This window comes from Solanum dulcamara, chromosome 6, assembly GCF_947179165.1.
Source record: "Solanum dulcamara chromosome 6, daSolDulc1.2, whole genome shotgun sequence".
NCBI lineage: Eukaryota > Viridiplantae > Streptophyta > Magnoliopsida > Solanales > Solanaceae > Solanum > Solanum dulcamara.
In genome coordinates, this window is record NC_077242.1 from 50,310,628 (window position 1) to 50,329,162 (window position 18,535).

The following is an 18,535-nucleotide window of genomic DNA, read 5'->3' on the forward strand; positions in this document are numbered from 1 at the left end:
GATCCAAACCCACAACCCCAACTTATATAAGGAGTTTCTTAGGGTTGGATAAATACTATAGGAGGTTCATAGAAGGTTTTTTGTTTATTTCTTCTACTTTGACTAAGTTGACCCATAAGAAGGCTAAGTTTTAATTGTCTGAAATTTGTGAGGAAAGCTTTTAGGAATTGAAAACTCATTCGACTACTGCTCCAGTGTTGACCCTGTTACACCCCGTACTTTTGTACCTTGGAACGCGTTCTTAAGTCTCTTGAAAGGCTCTTAAGTTTCATGGAAGGATCGTAAGCCTCTTAAGTTTCTTAAGGTTTCCTAAAGTTTCTTAAAGCTTCTAAAAGCTTCTTAAGACTTCTTGAGAACTCTTCAGCTTCTTAAGAGTTTCCATGTGAGACGGATAATCTATAACGCTATCAAAGAACTCTAAGGAAAGGAGAATGCGATACCCCATAGTAGAGAAGATTAGAAATAGAGTTATAAGAATCTGGAAGAAGTTGGAGATCGAATAATGAGTCGTAGGACACCACTTATTTACGTAAGCTACCAACTTGGAAATATTACATATTTAAGCTACTAGAGTATATACCAAGCTTACGTATCAAGGATTATATAGGTTCATAAAGTAAGATGAGATTATGAACCGACGAGGGGGAAAAGAGAGTGCCACGTGGAAGCATGAGAGAGTGCCATGTGACAGAAGTTGGAGAAAGGGTGGTGGACCCCACATTCCATATGGTAGCATGTGATTGGAGGAAAGGGGTGTGTTGGCCCAATAAGGGCTTGACACGTGTCACCACTTAGGGCTTGACACGTGTCACCACTTAGGGCTTGACACGTGTCACCACTTAGAGGCTGACACATGTCACCACTTAGAGGTTGACACGTGTCACCACTTAGGGGTTGACCCATGTCACCACTTAGAGGTTGACACGTGTCACCACCTTAGGTGGCCTATATATATATATATATATATATATATATGTCTTATGACTTATTAAAGTTCCATAATTATCTAGAAAATTCAAGAACAAGAAAGAAGAGAAGAGAAGAAACTAGAGAGGGAGAGAGCCACGTTTGGGAAGGAAAAAAAAGGTTAGTTCTTCAATTTTGCTTCGTAAATTAATTATATAGGGTGTACCACGATGTTATGAAGGTATTATTAATTAAAATTTATGGTTTGGAGCATCCCAAAACGTTAGCAAACAGCCACGAAATTTTAGGCTGGCTAAAGGAACTTCCGAGGCATGTTTTGACAAGTTTGACTAGTTTCGGGCGAAGTAAGGGCTTCCCTTTAAAATTGGAGATTATGATGTTTTTATGAGGTATATTACATGACATAAATAAGGTTGTAAGTGGAAAAATTGCATAAGGATGCTTGACGTTAGAAACAAACTAAATTGAAGTGGTTGTATCTAAATCGAAGTCGAGTAGTGGGTTGTCGTTGTGGTGCTGCGGGTGCAGATGGTTGGGTTGCGTGTTTCAGGGATTTAAAGTATTTTAAAAATAGTGTGGTTGCATCCACATGACCCTACATTTGGTATGGTTAAAGATTTTGCGAAATAAAGATTAAAAGCTCTATTTTCGTATCGTAGTTTTGAGCTAGTTGTTTGGAGTTGTATTGTGTAATGTTGAGGTGGTTTAATTGTGTATATGCTACTGGTTGTTGTTTTTGGTGTGGTTTTTGACATTTTGGATGAGTTGAAACCTCGGTAATGTTGAAGTTAAAGGGGAAATGCTTCCCGATTTTCGGTAGCATCGGAACTAGTAACAAACTAGTCGAGGGTAATGGATAAGAAAATGACTCCTATTAGTACTTGGTTGTAGAGTGAGAAATTTTTAAGTGAAAGGCTATTAATATTAGTATTACTTTCATGTCAAATAGGTTAAGGAGGTATCAAGGAAAATCCGGATTTTAATTAATCTCGAAAAAGGTATGTGAATCTTTCTCTTGGCATGTCTTTGGCATAAGTATGTGATGCTATCCTTATTTTCTTTTGGCATGTCTTAGCCTTAAGTGATTAATATACTAAATGTGGGGATATTTCCATTCATATAACCCCAAGAATGACTCATAAGTCTTATTCACTTCTCGATGGTAGAATTCCTATATTAGTTGAGTTATTGCCTCTCAAGGCTTCTATATAATGGAGAGTAAGTATGTGAAGTTATCTCCTTTCTCTTCGCATGTTTTGGCATAAGTACGTAGAGCTACCCTTCTTTCCTCTTGATATATCTTTGACATAAGTATGGTTCTATGATGGTAAGGTAATACAATAATAATATTATGATACCGAGCCCATGACGGGCCGGGTACGATATATGTAATGATGACTCCTTGAGGAAAAGTAGAGACTAGGTAAAGCTTAATATTTATCTTCCTTTGGTATGTACTAATTGTAAGTAAAATGTGATATGATCTCTAGGGTAACTCCACTTTTAAGTCCTAAAGGTAATCTGTATCTCTTATTCTCTTCTGAATGTTAAACTCATGTAGTAAGTTGAACTACTTTCCTTGAACTCCATAGGTTGAGAAGTACTGGATGCATAAGCTCCTAGTCCTAAGGAATATGTGACGACGGGTATCCCTGATTCTATGAACTGTTAGTATTACTTTAGTACATGTCTAGGGTCCTTGAGATCCTAAGTGATATAGGCCTCAATGGCATTTAGAAGGCACTCGAGATGGCTATACTACTATTCTGGTCCTCGGACGATAGCTTTATCTTCTTACATTGTCGAGTCTCTGATAATGATTTAGATTATATATGGTTACTCACTACTTGATTCGTGTATACTGTAATACATCTTTTATCGAGTCTCGAGCCAGCTATAATATAATTATTATTATATGATATGTGAATTGGATCGATTATTCCTCGGCATTACTATATGATATGTGGATCGGACAGAATGTTCCTCGGTATTACTATATGATACATGGAGTGGACCAAACATTCCTCGGTATTACTATATGATATGTGGATTGGGCCTTCATTCCTTGACATTATTATGTGATGTGCGGATCGGGCCATATGTTTCTCGGCATATACTTACTATATACATGGATCAGGCTGTACATTCCACAGCGCTAATAATATATATGTGCATATGATGAAAGAATGATATAGATGGTACACCGAGTCCCCAAAATGGGCCGAGCACAGTACGTGATGGTAATATATATGACTTTCTTTTATACAATGCGAGTACGGTTAATGGTTAAATATTATACTTGTCCCCTCCATCCCTATGCCAACTGTAATTTTCTTTTGATGTCTATGCTTTACATACTCGGTACACATATCGTATTGACCCCTCTTTCTTGGGGGGGCTGCGTTCATGCCGCAGGTATAGATACATACTTTGGGGATCCATCTATGTAGGAGTTCCAGTCAGTAGTTCAGAAGCGGTCCATTATGCCAGAGCCTAGTTTTGGTATTAACCCTCGATGTATATATTTATTTTTTCATGGGTACGAAGGGGGACCTGTCCTGCCTTATGTTACTGTTCTTACTCTTAGAGGTCTGTGGACATGTATATGGGTAGTGTATGGGTTGTATATGCATGTATGTATAGTGGTGCCTATGATAAGCCTCGCCTGCTTATATGTTATCCTGCCTGTTGATGTGCTATAACTTAAACAGGGGACATATTTACTTACAGATAGAAGTAATATATACGAGTACCCAGTTTTAGCACCCATCACGGCCTATGGGGTTGGGTCATGACAAATGTGGTATCAGAGCGGTCCTTCCTTAGAATGTCTATATACCGTATCTAATAAAGTCTTATTTATCGGTGTATTGTGCACCACATCTATAAACAAAAGGCTACAGGACATTTAGGATGTTATCTTTCTTTCTTGTCTTAGATCATACGATAGAGCCTAGCCATAGGAAATGAAATTCCTTTTTATTCTAACCTTTGGTTTTAACTGAAGAACAACATCGACAGAAGAAAGTGATGGATGATATTGGAAGCTACACAGTATAGAAGTAAGTAATGGTGTGAAATAGGCATGCTGGATAAGGTAAGAAGATTGAAATATGATTGAAATGTAAAGTTGAAAATTGAAGGGAAAAGTAGACAGGGAAGTGTAACTGGTGCAATTCGAGTTGGACATACGAGGTAAGCCCATGATTTTATAATGTGGTTGATATTAGGCTCCCTGGGTGGCTATGATATGAATATATATATATATATGTTGTCCCTATGAGGTATTATGGTTGTGATATGATACGATATGAATGTATATATACATTGGCCTTGCATGGAATTGCTGGTATTTCCTGAGTGCAGGTTTGGGATAGTAAGGAATATAGAGGAAACTCTACCGAATATTTTTTAGATATAGAAAGAGAATGAGATATATGGTTGTAACATATCTTGAGAGATTGTATTCACAGTCACGATAAGGATGAAAGCTCATAAAGTAGAAAAGGGTATTGTGTATATGAATCTCCACTTTGGAAAATATTGGGATCCCTCGAAGATAGACAATAGAAATTGCAAAACAACTGGGGCATTGTGAAATTATCGAAGGAACAGGTGGTATCCATTGGGAAAAAATGTGATAAACAAAATGTGAGACACAAGTCATCAGAGTATAAGTGCCCCGAATGGAGAATCGGACATGAGTATAAGCACTACTGACGTACTGATTAGGATGAATAAAATGTGGCTTTGGGTAAACTTCTACATTAGTTATATGACTCAAGTACCAGTACATGGACTAGATTGGGTACTATTTATTGAGAATTCTGAGCACCCCATAGTTATATTAAGGTTTCTTACAAGGGAAACCAAAAGTATAGATGAGTTAACAGAAGGTGTAGATATGGTGCAGTATGTCAAATGTGTTGGAACGGAATTATATGCGTATGAATAGTTGAAAATAAATAGAGGATGACATGGGTACACCCTAAAAGGGGGAAGTGGACAAGAGAAATACAAGCATGAGAGAAAATCAACTGCACTATCACATGTTGATAGGACCGCTTAAATTTCAAGTGAGATCCCATACTGGCACGAGTTAGCAAGAGCTCAAAGATAACAATAATTAGATAGAAGCCACAGTATAAGAGACCATGCGAAGAATCATGGGTGCCTACAAAAAGTGGTGAATACGATAAGAGAGTAGGACTAAGCAAACTAAGGGCCACGAAAAGGGTTGTAGGGCCGTGTTTGAGTAAAAATTAAGATATGGCAACAACATCATTGGTTGTTGATATCAGAACGTACAAGTAGCAAGGAGAATAGAAAATATCCTACGGTAGGAAATGAGGAGACCAAGGAGTACGTAAAGGAAGAAAAGAAAGAAGTAGGACAAAATAGTGTTAGCACGAGCAAGTCCTAGTGTAAAGTCGATATGTAAAGCAAAGACAGGCCGGGAGACGTGCATTTAACTCATACTAGTGGTATAAGATTAGTTGTGCAACCTACGAATAGTTATATACAACATAACACCAAGCGGAGGAGTACATGATGAAAAAGAGTTATGATATTTTAAAGGCATTATAGAGGAATACAAAGAGAAGTTAAATCAAATGGCCAAAAAGGACACAGTTATAGTTGAATTAAAGATCTACCCCGACACCGGTTGTAAGAGAGAAGAAGATAGGGCAAGGAAAAACATCAAGACTAGCGAAAAGACTCTAAGGTAAATCTTAGGCTAAGATGAGTGCCTTCACACATTATTGTAAGGATGGCAATGGAATGTGACACGAGGACTTCTCGGGGGGCACCCATCCTAGTACTCCTCTCACCCAAGCACGTTTAACTTTGGAATTCTGGTGGGATCAGGTGCGTTAATGCTGTTATAATTACATGAGATGGGAGAATCCAAACTAGTGGGGAAGCAATGATACGAGATTATATACCTAGAGTGTTATAAGTTATGATAAGGGAATTGTAAAAGAACTTAAGCAAAACAAGCGGGATTAGCCGATTACTAATAGATGGTACACGTGTATGCCACAGTTCTTTAACATAATACCAGTTAATGATAAGGAAAACAACAAAATGACTATATAGGTCATTGTGTGAGGGGACTTCAGCACAACTTGGAAGCCAACTCTGCTAGGAAAAAAGCAAAACCCAGAAGGTGAGGGTACCAGTTGATGTCATCTAAAGAAGGCAAGAAGTAATATACGAGATCAAAGATTCCACAATACGACCTTGTATACAAGACTCATATTGCACTTCCTGGAAAGATAATTCTATATGGAATGTTATCCGCAGATTAACAATATCAGCCCATGTTCCTTCAATCAATGACTACCTATCTAGTTAAGATTGTGTAAAATTATAGGTCAAGAGGGTGGTGAGACTTTATGGAGTTCCCATAGGTATTGTGTCAGATAAAAGAGCCCGAGTTACAGTTAACTACTAAAGATTAGTCTAAAAAGAGATTGGGAAGATAGATAGGTCTTTGTACACCATTGTACCCTCAGATCGAAGGATAGACTAAGATTACTAGCTAAATGCTAGAAGAGGTGTTGCGAGCCTATATGGTTGACTCCAAAGGTAGCTTGGATAATTTCCTACTACTTGTCAAGAGTATTTACTACATCAACTATCATACTAGTCTCTAGATTGCCCCGGAAGAAACTTGGTATGGCAAGAAGAGTAGGTCGTCAATTGGCGGGTTAATGATGGTAAAAAGTGACTAATGGGCCCAGGCATGGTTCAATAAGCCATTAAGAAGGTGAAGCTTATTCAAGAGAGAGTGTTAGCAGCTCAGAGTTGACAAAAGTCATATATAGGTAATCGACGTCGACTTCTAGAGTTTCAAGTTAATGATTGGGCATTTCCGAAGGTACCCCCCATAGAGAAAGTAATGAGATACATTAGGAAAGGGGACCTTAGTCCCAGATATATTAACCTTATCAGATCCTCCACCGAATAGGCAAGGTTGCCTACGAGCTGGACTTACCGGCAAATATGGAATGGGTACATCCAGTCTTCTATGTATCAATGCTTTGCAAGTATATTGGAAATCCAACCCGAGTATATCCCATAAAGGATATCCAAGTCACAGAGGAGTTATCCTACGAGAAGCAACCTATCGCCATCCCGGATTGGCAGAGTAGGAGATTGTGAACTATGGATGTAGCTTCCATCAAGGTGTTGTGGAAAAAAAAATTGCGAAGAAATGACTTGGGAAGCTGAAGAGGAAATGAAATAAAGGTATCCATACCTACCCCTTACGCTATAGGTTATCCCAACCATTGGGACTCAGATAGTGATGGCTCGATGAAAGTATATGTTATTGCAATGGAACATAGAAACTCTCCATATAGTCTGTATAAGATCTTGAGGAAAGTTTTGGTTCATATTTGAGGATGAATGTTCTAAAGGGGGGAAGGATGTTACACCCCATACTTTTGTACCTTGGAACGCTTTCTTAAGTCTCTTGAAAGGCTCTTAAGTTCATGGAAGGATCATAAGCCTTTTAAGTTTCTTAAGGTTTTCTAAAGTTTCTTAAAGCTTCTAAAAGATTCTTAAAACTTCTTAAGAACTCTTAAGCTTCTTAAGAATTGCCATGTGAGTCGGATAATCTATAACGCTATCAAACAACTCTAAGGAAAGGAGAATACGATACCCTATAGTAGAAAAGATTGGAAATAAAGTTATTAGAATCCAGAAGAAGTTGGAGTCCAAATGATGAGTTGTAGGAAACGGATTATTTACGTAAGATACCAACTTGGAAATCTTACATACTTAAGCTACTGGAGTACATACCAAGCTTATGTAGCAAGGATTATATAGGTTCATAAAGTAAACAAGATTCTGAATCCATGAGGGGGAAAGATAGTGCCACGTGGAAGCATGAGAGAGTGCCACATAGAAGAAGCTAGATCAAGGGTGGTGGACCCCCTATATGCCATATGGAAGTCTATGATTGGAAGAAAGGGGTGTGTTGGCCCAATGAGGGCTTGACATCTGTCATCACTTAGGGATTGACATGTGTCACCACTTAGGGATTGAAATGTGTCACCCCCTTAGGTGTCCTATATATATGTCTTATGACATAATAAATCTCCATACTTATCTTATCTAGAAAATTCAAGAACAAGAAAGAAGAGAAGAGAAGAAACTAGAGAGGGAGAGAGCCACGGTTTGAGAAGGAAAAAAAAGGTAAGTTCTTCGATTTTGCTCCGTGAATTAAATATCTAGGGTGTACCGTGATGTTTATTAATGAACATATATGGTTTGGAGAAGCCCAAAACATTATCAAACAGCCATGAAATTTTAGGCATGCTAAAGGAACTTTCGAGGCAAGTTTCAATAAGTTTGATGAGTTTTGGGCAAGGTAAGGGCTTCCCTTTAAAATTGGAGTTTATGATGTTTTTATGAGGTATATTACATGTCTTAAATAAGTTTGTAAGTTTAAAAATTTCATAAGAATGCTTGACGTTAGAAAAAAACTAAACTGAAGTGGTTGTAGCTAAATTAAAGTCGAGTAGTGGTTTGTCGTTGTGGTGTTGTGGGTGCAGATGGTTGGGTGGAGTGTTGCAGGGATTTAAAGTGTTTTAAAAAGGGTGTAGGTTCTGCTGGTTTCATTAACATGACCGTCCGTTTGGTATGGTTAAAGATTTTGTGAAATAAAGATTAAAAGCTCTATTTTCGTATCGTAGTTTTGAGCTAGTTGTTTGGAGTGGTATTGTGTAATGTTGAGGTGGTTTACTTGTATATATGCTGCTGGTTTTTTTTTGGTATGGTTGTTGACGCTGTGGCCGAGTCAAAACCTCGGGGATGTTGAAGTTACAGAAGAAATACTGCCCGATTTTTAGTACAATCGGAACTAGTAACAAACTAGTTGAGGGTAATGGGTAAGAAAATGACTCCTATTAGTACTTGGTTGTAGAGTGACATATTTGAAAGTTAAAGTCTATTAATCCTAGTATTACTTTCATGTCAAATATGTTAAGGAGGTATCAAGGCAAGTCGGATTTCAATTAATCCCAAAAAAGGTTTGTGATTGATTGTCTTATGAGCATTAAGTCTTGGAAGGAGTATCGAGCACCGAATTAGCTAAGAGTAAGTAATAACTCAAATCCAATAACCATGTAGCCAGTGTAGGAGATGATTGAACCGTTAAAGTCAGATGTTTCCCTTTATTTTATTGTTCTAAAAAGATAGGACTTGATTGATTGATTGGATGATTTGTCCTTTACCCTGGCAAAGTACTGGACGGTTGTGGCAACAACAACAAGCTTGGTGTATGATCACTGACTCATAAGTAATTATTTTCTATCAAGAGAAACTCTCATATAGGTCTTGATAGTACTATGATTTGATTGGATTAGATTGTATATGATTGGACTCTGTCTAAACCTTACCCTTGTTTGAGACTTATGAAATCCTGATTGAATTCCTCATCTTTCTAATTTAAAATATCTGAGGTGGTATTATTCTACCTTGATGCATGTTTTATTATGCCATATTACATACTCCTACATTCCATGTACTGTCATCCATTTGGGTCTGCATAATTTCATGATGTTGAGATAGGTTCTAGAGATCGTAAACATGCCCACCATTGAGCATCTGTTCATATTCAACTAACTGGTGAGTCCTACCCCTGCATTCGAAGGATACCACTTATGTTATTCCTGCTTTGATTTTAGCCTTTTCACTTTGATTTGAGTTAGCCATGAAAGTATCATAAGCACTACTTCGACGGTTGATAGAGGCTTCATAGAATAGATAGTGATGGGTTGATTGAATATTTTTATTTCCATGAATTGTTCTAGTTAGACTATTTTCATGTCATAGATTGGAATTTGATTTTTTGGCCCATGTCCTTTATTTCATGGGTTAGATTGTTTATTAGGATTGTCCACCTAATTTCCTATTTACTGTAAGTCTTGTGATGATTGAATGAATGAACAGATGCATGATCTAGCCAAGTTATTTACTTGGGAGCTAGTACAAGTTTTTGAGCGCCATCCACGTCTAGGATACCCTCTTGGGGCATGACACCAGTATTGAGGTTAGGCTTACTTTCATTGAAGAAATCAAGGCCAAGAATTTTGAAGATGAGAGTTTGAATAGGCTTAGAAGGAAATAGTATCTAGCAAAGCACAAGATACTGCTCTTGATGCAGGTGGCGTGCTTAGTTTTAGAGGAAGGATTTGTGTTCCCAAGTAGATTACTTGATTTAGAAGGTGTTAACAAAGTCTCATGGTTTGCGGTATTCTATCTATTTAGGTATGCCCAAGATGTATCGGGATATGAAGCAACTTTACAGAAAGAGTATGCATATCACAAGGAGAGGGATATGAAATTTCAGGCAGGGGAACAAGTTCTTCTCAAAATGTCACCCATAAAGGGTGTGAGGAGATTCGACAAGAAAAGCAAGCTTTTTCCTTGATGCATTGGCCCATTCGAGATTTTTGATTATTGTCACGATGTGAATTTGGATGTGATGGCACTCACCTAACCCACCAAGAAGAGTCAGCCTAAGAGTCTGAAAATTCTAAATACGCGAAAATCAAAGTGGGAATATAAAGTTTAATATGACATAAATAAGGAAAAATGGGAAATAGATTCTATACTACCCAAGACTTGGTGTCACATATACAAGCCGCTATTTCAAGAAAAATGAAAAGAAGATACAAGTATATATGTCTTAGTTCTAAAGTAGAACAAAACATAAAATAAATGGACGATGAGAGTCTGCCGAAAAGGATAAGCTGCTACCTCTCAACCATCCAGAAGCGCAGCCCGATCAAAGGAGAGCAAAGAGAAAGAGATGTTGGGCTCGGATCCTACATAAAAGTATAAGCAAGGGTAAGCACCAACAACAAAGTACTTAGCAAAATTGAAACTAAACCATAAGTAAAGTAATGCGGAGCACAGGTACTCCTGACATCCCAACCATAATCCTCCATAACTACACACTCGCACTCAGACACCCCAATCTATATAGTTTATATCACAATTATACCAAGATACTAGATAGTCCATAAATAGAGAGTACAATTAAGTTCTCACCACAATACTCAGGAAAAACCACATGAAATCTCAAATCATAATCAATCACAGGGTGAAATAGATGCAAAAGCAATGTCAAATATCATGATGCATGTCTATCCTAGGATAAACATATGTTGCTCACCTAAGATCGGAACCCATGGGGGCCTCACATAGACCATGTATCTGTTGGAAAAGACCTCAGTCAATATCTATTGGAAGAGACCTCGACTATAACATCCGCTGGAAGAGACCTTGGTCGATGGAAGAAACCTCGACAAATCACCTCGACCGGTATAAAACTTGGTCCCAATATCCAGTTCATCACTCATATTATTTCTCAGCCATCACAGATATAATATATGCACAAGTGATGAGTGAAACATGATAAATATTCAAGTAAGATATCATATATTCCACAATCACACAATAGATCAATGGCTCATAATTCACAACACTTAAACAATTACTCCTATTTGAATCCCCACTATCACACTACAACTTATATAATTCAATTGAATCTACTTACTCAACACACCCGAATTCCCTCATATAGGAAAATACAAGGTTCAACATACTTAAAAAAGGTTAGAATTCCACTTGTTTTAGCCAAAAGTCACAAGCAATCCAAGCTCAAAGCTTTTACCCTCCGAAGATACTCCAAATCACCACAATCTAATTAAATATATACTCACAATCATATTTTTAAACTATTGACACTAAAATCAAGCAATTTGGGAGAGAAAGGGTAAAACGGTAAAAAATCTCATATTAGAAATGAAACTTGGAATTTAATTATTTTTAGATGAAATTGTTCCTCAAGTAATCAAGAATCTACTGGTGAAATTCGTTTAAAAAATGAGGCTAAAACAAGTGCAAACTCCTCATTTCTCTTTCAAAAGTTCATGTTCAAGAAAACCCAAAATCTCTAATTTGAAATCCACTATTTGAAGTTAAAATATGAATTTATTAAATGGAAATTAATGGAAAATATTAGAAATACATTACACAATAGTTTAGTCGTGAAAAAGCTCGAAGAAATAGCCTAAACTGAGCTTGGAAATGTTAAAAATGGTGAAAACACCTTAAACTTTGCCTAAACCCTCTCAGATGTCGCATTCTCTTTCGTGAACCATGCCTAAGTGAGTCCCTTCGCAGGTTCGCTTAAGCGGAACCTGCATTAGCACCAGCAAAATAAGCTAAGTCACAACTCAAGACTCCGATCGGACCCTCGTGATTTTTTCATAACCCTGTATACACAAACCATGTATGTAACCCTACAAAATTTGACCTTCCGGACTCAGTGGAATCATCGGAATTCGAATTCGAGGCCACCTTGACCCAAAATCAAACAAGTCATAATTAAACTAGTTTCGGTACTTGGAATACCCAAAATACCCTCAGAACCTCTGCAAATTATAACGAAGCCATCTCTAGAATTAGAATCACCTCCCGAAACCATTGGAACCATCAAAAATTCAATCCGAGAACCCGAACCTCAAATGTTGATCAAAGTCAAACATAATTCTATTTCAAGACTCGAAACTCCAAATGGTTTTGAAACTCAAAATTTGACAACTTAAGACTTCAAACATTTCTCAAGAAAAACATCAACTTTTTACAAGATTTACAAAAACTAACTTTTAGACCCTACCAAAAATGACTCAGGGAAATTAATAGGAGGGGTAAAATGATAATTTTATCAAAAATGTCAAAAAATGACCTTTAGGGTCATTACATCATCCAATAATAAAAACCATGTTCGTCCTCGAACATAAAGCAAGGGACATACTTGGAGCCTCAAAACGATGGGGGTAACGAGCCTGCATGTCTGACTCTAACTTCCAAGTAGCCTTCCTCATAGACCGATGCCGCCACTGGACCTTTGTCGAATATATCTCCTTAGTCCTCAATTTCCTTACCACAGGATCCTCCTCATATATCAAATTTGGGCTCAACTCAACCGAATCACGGGTAATCACATAAGACTCATCTGGAATGTAGCATTGAGACATGAAATAATGAATGTACAGAGGATAGACTAGGTGGAAAAGCAAGCCTGTATTCCACCTATCACACTCCATCTAGGATCTCAAAAGGGCCAATAAACCTAAGGCTGAGATCTGCATTCTTTTCGAACCTCATGACACCCTTCAAGGGAGAGACCCTCAACAATACCTGATCCCCAACCATGATTACCAAGGGTCGAACCTGCCTGCCCACATAGCTCTTCTGGCAACTCTGAGCTATCAATAACCTACCCTAAAACAGATGAACCCACTCTATGGCATCTTGAAGCAAATTAGTGTCTAGTCTATCCACCGTAATAGAATCAAACCATCTGGAGGGAGATCTACATCTCCGGCCATACAAAGCCTCAAAAGGGGCCATCTAGATGCTGGAATGGTAAATATTATTATGAGCGAACTCCACCGGGGGAAAGTACTCATCCCATTGAGCATTAAAATCAATCTCACATATGTCCTTAGCATATACTCAAGTACTTGAATAGTCCTCTCAGACTGTCCATCAGTCTGAGGGTGGAATGTGGTACACAGATCCAATCGAGTACCCAATCCACACTACACAACCTCCAACAAGTGAGATATGAACAATGAGCCCCGATCTAATGTGATAGAAACAAGGACCCCATGATGCCTAACAATCTGACTAATATAAAGCTGAGCCAATCTATCCACAATGAAATTAACCTTCACTAGAATAAAATGAGCCAATTTGTTCAATCGGTTGACCACAACCTAAATAGAAGCAAATCCTCCTATGGTAGTGGGCAACCCTACCACAAAATCCATTGTGACCCTCTACCACTTCCAAGTGGGAATGGGCATCCTCTAAAACTCACCCTCAGGCTTCAGGTGCTCACACTTAACATGCTGACATGTCAAACACTTGGACACAAACTCGGCGATGTCCTTCTTCATACCATACCACTAATAGTGTTTACTTAAGTCATGGTACATCTTTGGTGCCCCTAGATGAATGGAATATTGAGTGAATTGGGCCTCCTAAATATCAATCTGACCAACTCACCTACCTTGGTCACCTAAATGCGACTCCCTATCCTTAAAACACCCTCAAAATTAAGCATTGCTTTCTTAGATTCACCTCTTGTCACCTTGTCTCGAATGAGATACAACTTTTCATCCTCAAACTGCCTCTCTAGGATCTGATCCATCAAATAAGAGCAAGCCTCTATAAAAGCAAGCGCTCGGCCCTCATCAAAAAGTTGTAATCTCAATAACCCATTGGCCATTCTTTGAATATCCCTAGCCATAGGGTTGCTCCTCATCTTGAATAGCTGTAAGACTTCCCATACTAGAAGTCTTCCTACTCAATGCATTGGCCACCACATTTTCCTTCTCGGGGTGATATAGAATAGTCAAATCATAATCCTTCAGAAGCTCAACCTACTTCCATTGTCTCAAATTCAAGTCCTTCTAGTTGAAGATGTACTATAGACACTAGTGATCGGTGAATATCTCACAATAAACTCCGTAAAAATAATGCCGCCATAACTTCAAAATAGTGATAACTGCCGCCAACTCTAAATCATAGGTGGGATAGTTCTTTTCATGAGCCTTCAATTGCTTTGAAGCATAGGCTATCACTTTCCCCTTTTACATCAACACTTTACCTATGCCTACTCCTGATGCATCACAATACACGGTGAAGTCAACACCCTTCTCAAGTAAGGTCTACACAAGCGCAATAGTCAATAATATCTTGAGATTTTCCAAGCTCTCTTGACACTCATTCGACCAATGAAATACCATATCCTTCAGAGTGAGCCTATTCAATAAAACTGCTATCGTAGAGAAGCCCTAAACAAAATAGAGATAATACCCTACAAATACATAAAACTGTGAATCTTTATAGCTGAGGTGGGTCTATCCACCCTCGAATAGCCTCGATCTTAGCCAGATCGACTCTAATGACCTCCTTAGACAACACATGTCCTAGGAATGCCACTAAACTCAACCAAAACTCATACTTGGAGAACTTGACGTAAGGATTCTCCTCCCTAAGCCTCTAGAGCACAATCCTCAAGTGTTGCACATGATTTGCTTCAGTCTTGGAGTAAACCAAGATAACATCAATGAAGACAATTGCAAATAAGTCCAAATACGGATAAAACACTCCATTCATCAACTCCATAAATATTGTTGGGCCATTAGTTAGTACAAAAGACATAATAAGAAATTCATAGTGGCCATATTTGGTTAGGAAGGCTAACTTAGGAATATTTGAAGGCCGAATCCTCAACTATTGACACCTGGATCTCAAATCGATCTTAGATAATAAGGTCTCTCCTTGGAGCTAATCAAATAAATCATCGATATGGGGAAGAGGGTACTTATTCTTGATAGTCACCTTTTTCAACTATCTATAGTCAATACATATCCTCATAGACACGTCCTTCTTCTTTAAAAATAACATTGGGGCACCCCAAAGTGAAACACTAGGGCGAATAAACCCCTTAATCAATAGATCCTGAAGCTGCTCCTTTAGCTCCTTCAACTCAGTTGGAGTTATATAATATAGAGAAATAGAAATGGGCTTGCTACTCGGCTATAGGTCAATAGCAAAGGCAATATCCCTATCAAGTGGATCCCCTACACGATTAGTAGGGAATATGTCCATAAACTCTAAAACCACAGGAATAGAATCCATAGATGGCGACTCAACATCAGTATCATGAATAAATGCCAAATACGCCAAACAACCCCTATCAATCAGTCACTGGGCCCGAATACAAAAAATAACCCTACTAGGATAGGAACCACTGGAACCACTCCTCTATCATCAAACTGAAAAAATAGAGCAATTACTTGAATTCGGTGAAGTTCACAAAGGTCAAAAATTACATTAAGAAAACATGCTTCAAAAATCAGGCAATACTCATTGGGAATCATATATTACAACTTTAGATAACTTATTTTATTTTCTCATCTATTGTTCATGTGCTTAAAGAGATTGAACATGAATGTTCCACCTCAAGTGATAAAAATCAAGTTAAATATCTTTTAACAAAGATTAATATATTCAAAATTATTTTTATGCTTCACATGATGTTGAAAGTGTTAGGAATGTCAAATGAGTTGAGCAAAATCTTACCAAAGAAAATCAAGATATTGTTGATGTCATCTAATTTTTTAATATTACAAAACAAATATTGCAAGATATGAAGAAAACTGGATGAGAATCTTTGTTGGTTGATATTTTCTTATATTGTGATTCACATGATATCTTGATTCTCAAATTGGATGCATCTTATTTTTCAGGAAAATCAAAGCATATTTCTTCAAGTGTTTGTTATTCGCACCACTTGTGTGTTGAAATCTTTTTTTTTAATTAATTTAGAACTTCAAGAGCATAATGATTATTTTTACGTAGTAAGTAGTGATTTTACTTTTTGGGAAGAATAACTTAAATTTAGCTCAATACTTCCATTATTCATATGCCAGGTGGTAATTCCGAGTTCTCCAACTTACAAGAAATTCATGATTTGGCAAAGACATTGGTTGAGGCAAATCTTGTAGAGACTTATTCACTTGATTATTTACTTGTGAAGTTGATTTTGATTTTACCTATTGCTATATTTGTATAGAGAGAATTCTCATCCTTAAAAAATATAAAAAATAAAGTGCAAAATACCATTAGTGATTAATATTTAAACAATTGTTTATTGTGTTACATTGAACGTGATTGATGTATTTCTAAATATAAGTAATGATGTCATCATTGACCGTTTTGATAATATGAAAACTTGTTGAAGATAATTATAAATGAATGATGGATATTTATGATATTAGCAATATTATTGAAAGTTTTAACATTGGTCAGTTCATCATCTCAGTTGAATATATTGTATGAATTTATAGTTTGTATAATACATAAATTGTCATCTTATTACTATTTATATTTTATTGATTGATTTGTCATATAGATCAAAAAGATGAAGAATTTGATCCGAAGCTTAAAGTTGATTTAATAGATGAGTATATTTTTCATTCGGAGACTCGAAATTCTAGATTCGACTCCGACAACATACCCTGTATCTGTGAGCTAAAATTTGACTCATTATACATGAATAACTCAACTTAAACAACATGAATATGATCACATATATAAACTAAGGATTATTTTGTGGTATAACATCATTTCATAAGTGTGTAAGTACTAAGAAATTGAAAACAGTGAATTCAAGAAATTTAAATTGATAGGTACGAATCGTACTTGTGCATACATGTCGTACAATTGATATACTATTCATTTAATGTATTTATAAGATGATCAACATACGAATTATAAATTAATTCACGATCCACACATTAATCTACAAGAAGACTACAACTCGAAGCTTCTACAATTCAAAGTATAAAAAATGTGTGCAATCGTACAATAAACCTACATATGTACATGGAAACGGATAAAAGACCCCCAAAATTAGCTACTATTTAAGGGAAAATATCAATATACGACCCAACATAATGAGCGTAAGTGATATTCACTACCATACATGACCTCATAGATGAAAACTTCAAAAAATAATGATATAGGGCAATTTCATTTCAGAGTATGATATTGATGCTTTCGTCACAATTCCAGCTAGGCCCTAGATGTGAAATGATGCTTTGAATCTTGAAAAACCCCAAGAATGACTCTTAGCATAGCATACATAAGGAAAGTAAGAAATATCAAAAGAAAATCATAAATGCGAAAGATAAATCTTAACAAAGAAATCTCGGTATAAGAGAAAACTCAAAACATAACATCCGCATAAATGGAATGTAATGATCCGCCAGGTTATTTTTGTGTAAATTCATTCTTTGCATTATTTATAGAATTTCTATAGCGACCCCAAGTCATTTATGGTTTTCTTGCATTGACTGTTCACTTTCCTGGTCATTCGTTTGGGATTTATGTCCATTTCCTTATTTTGGGGTTTTTAAAACATGCAAAGTTGATTTTGATCAAAAAGACAGTTAAACAACCTCAGAATTGAATTCTAACAGTTTCATTAGATTTGGAATGCTCACTTTAGGCTAGAGGAATGGTTAGTACGAGTCTTAAGGCTTTCGGTGTGATTTTAGACCATTAGGAGCTTTAGCCTAGGTTTGACCTTGGTCAACATTCTTTGAAAACACGCTCTAATTAAAATTTTATCAGTGTGATTAGTTCCAAAATGTCGAGTTTGGACTAGAAAGACCTTTTATGCATTTTTTGGAATTTCTAATCTGATCCTAAGACCCCTTGTGGAATTAGCCAAACCCGACACTTAGGTGTGGGACCCATTTTTTTTTAGATGAGCTCGATTGGAAATTTTGACTTCGTCATTGAGCCTGAAATAATGAATTATGTGGGATAGCATAGTTCATTTGGATGCATGGAATTCCAAATCAATCCCAAGCACCCCGTCGAAGACTTGGATAATGCCAAATCTTGATGTTGCAGCAGCTTCTGGAGCAGAACACTTTTAACCTTCGTTCGCATATATAATAGGCCACGTTAGTAGATCTCTAATAGTGGATCCTTTATG

General features: G+C 37.0%; 1 pseudogene; it reads right to left on the reverse strand.

The window, feature by feature from the left end:
• Positions 1 to 5,706: 5,706 nt before the first annotated feature.
• Positions 5,707 to 5,824, reverse strand: LOC129893552 (5S ribosomal RNA; annotated as a pseudogene).
• Between the last annotated feature and the right edge of the window lie 12,711 nt (positions 5,825 to 18,535).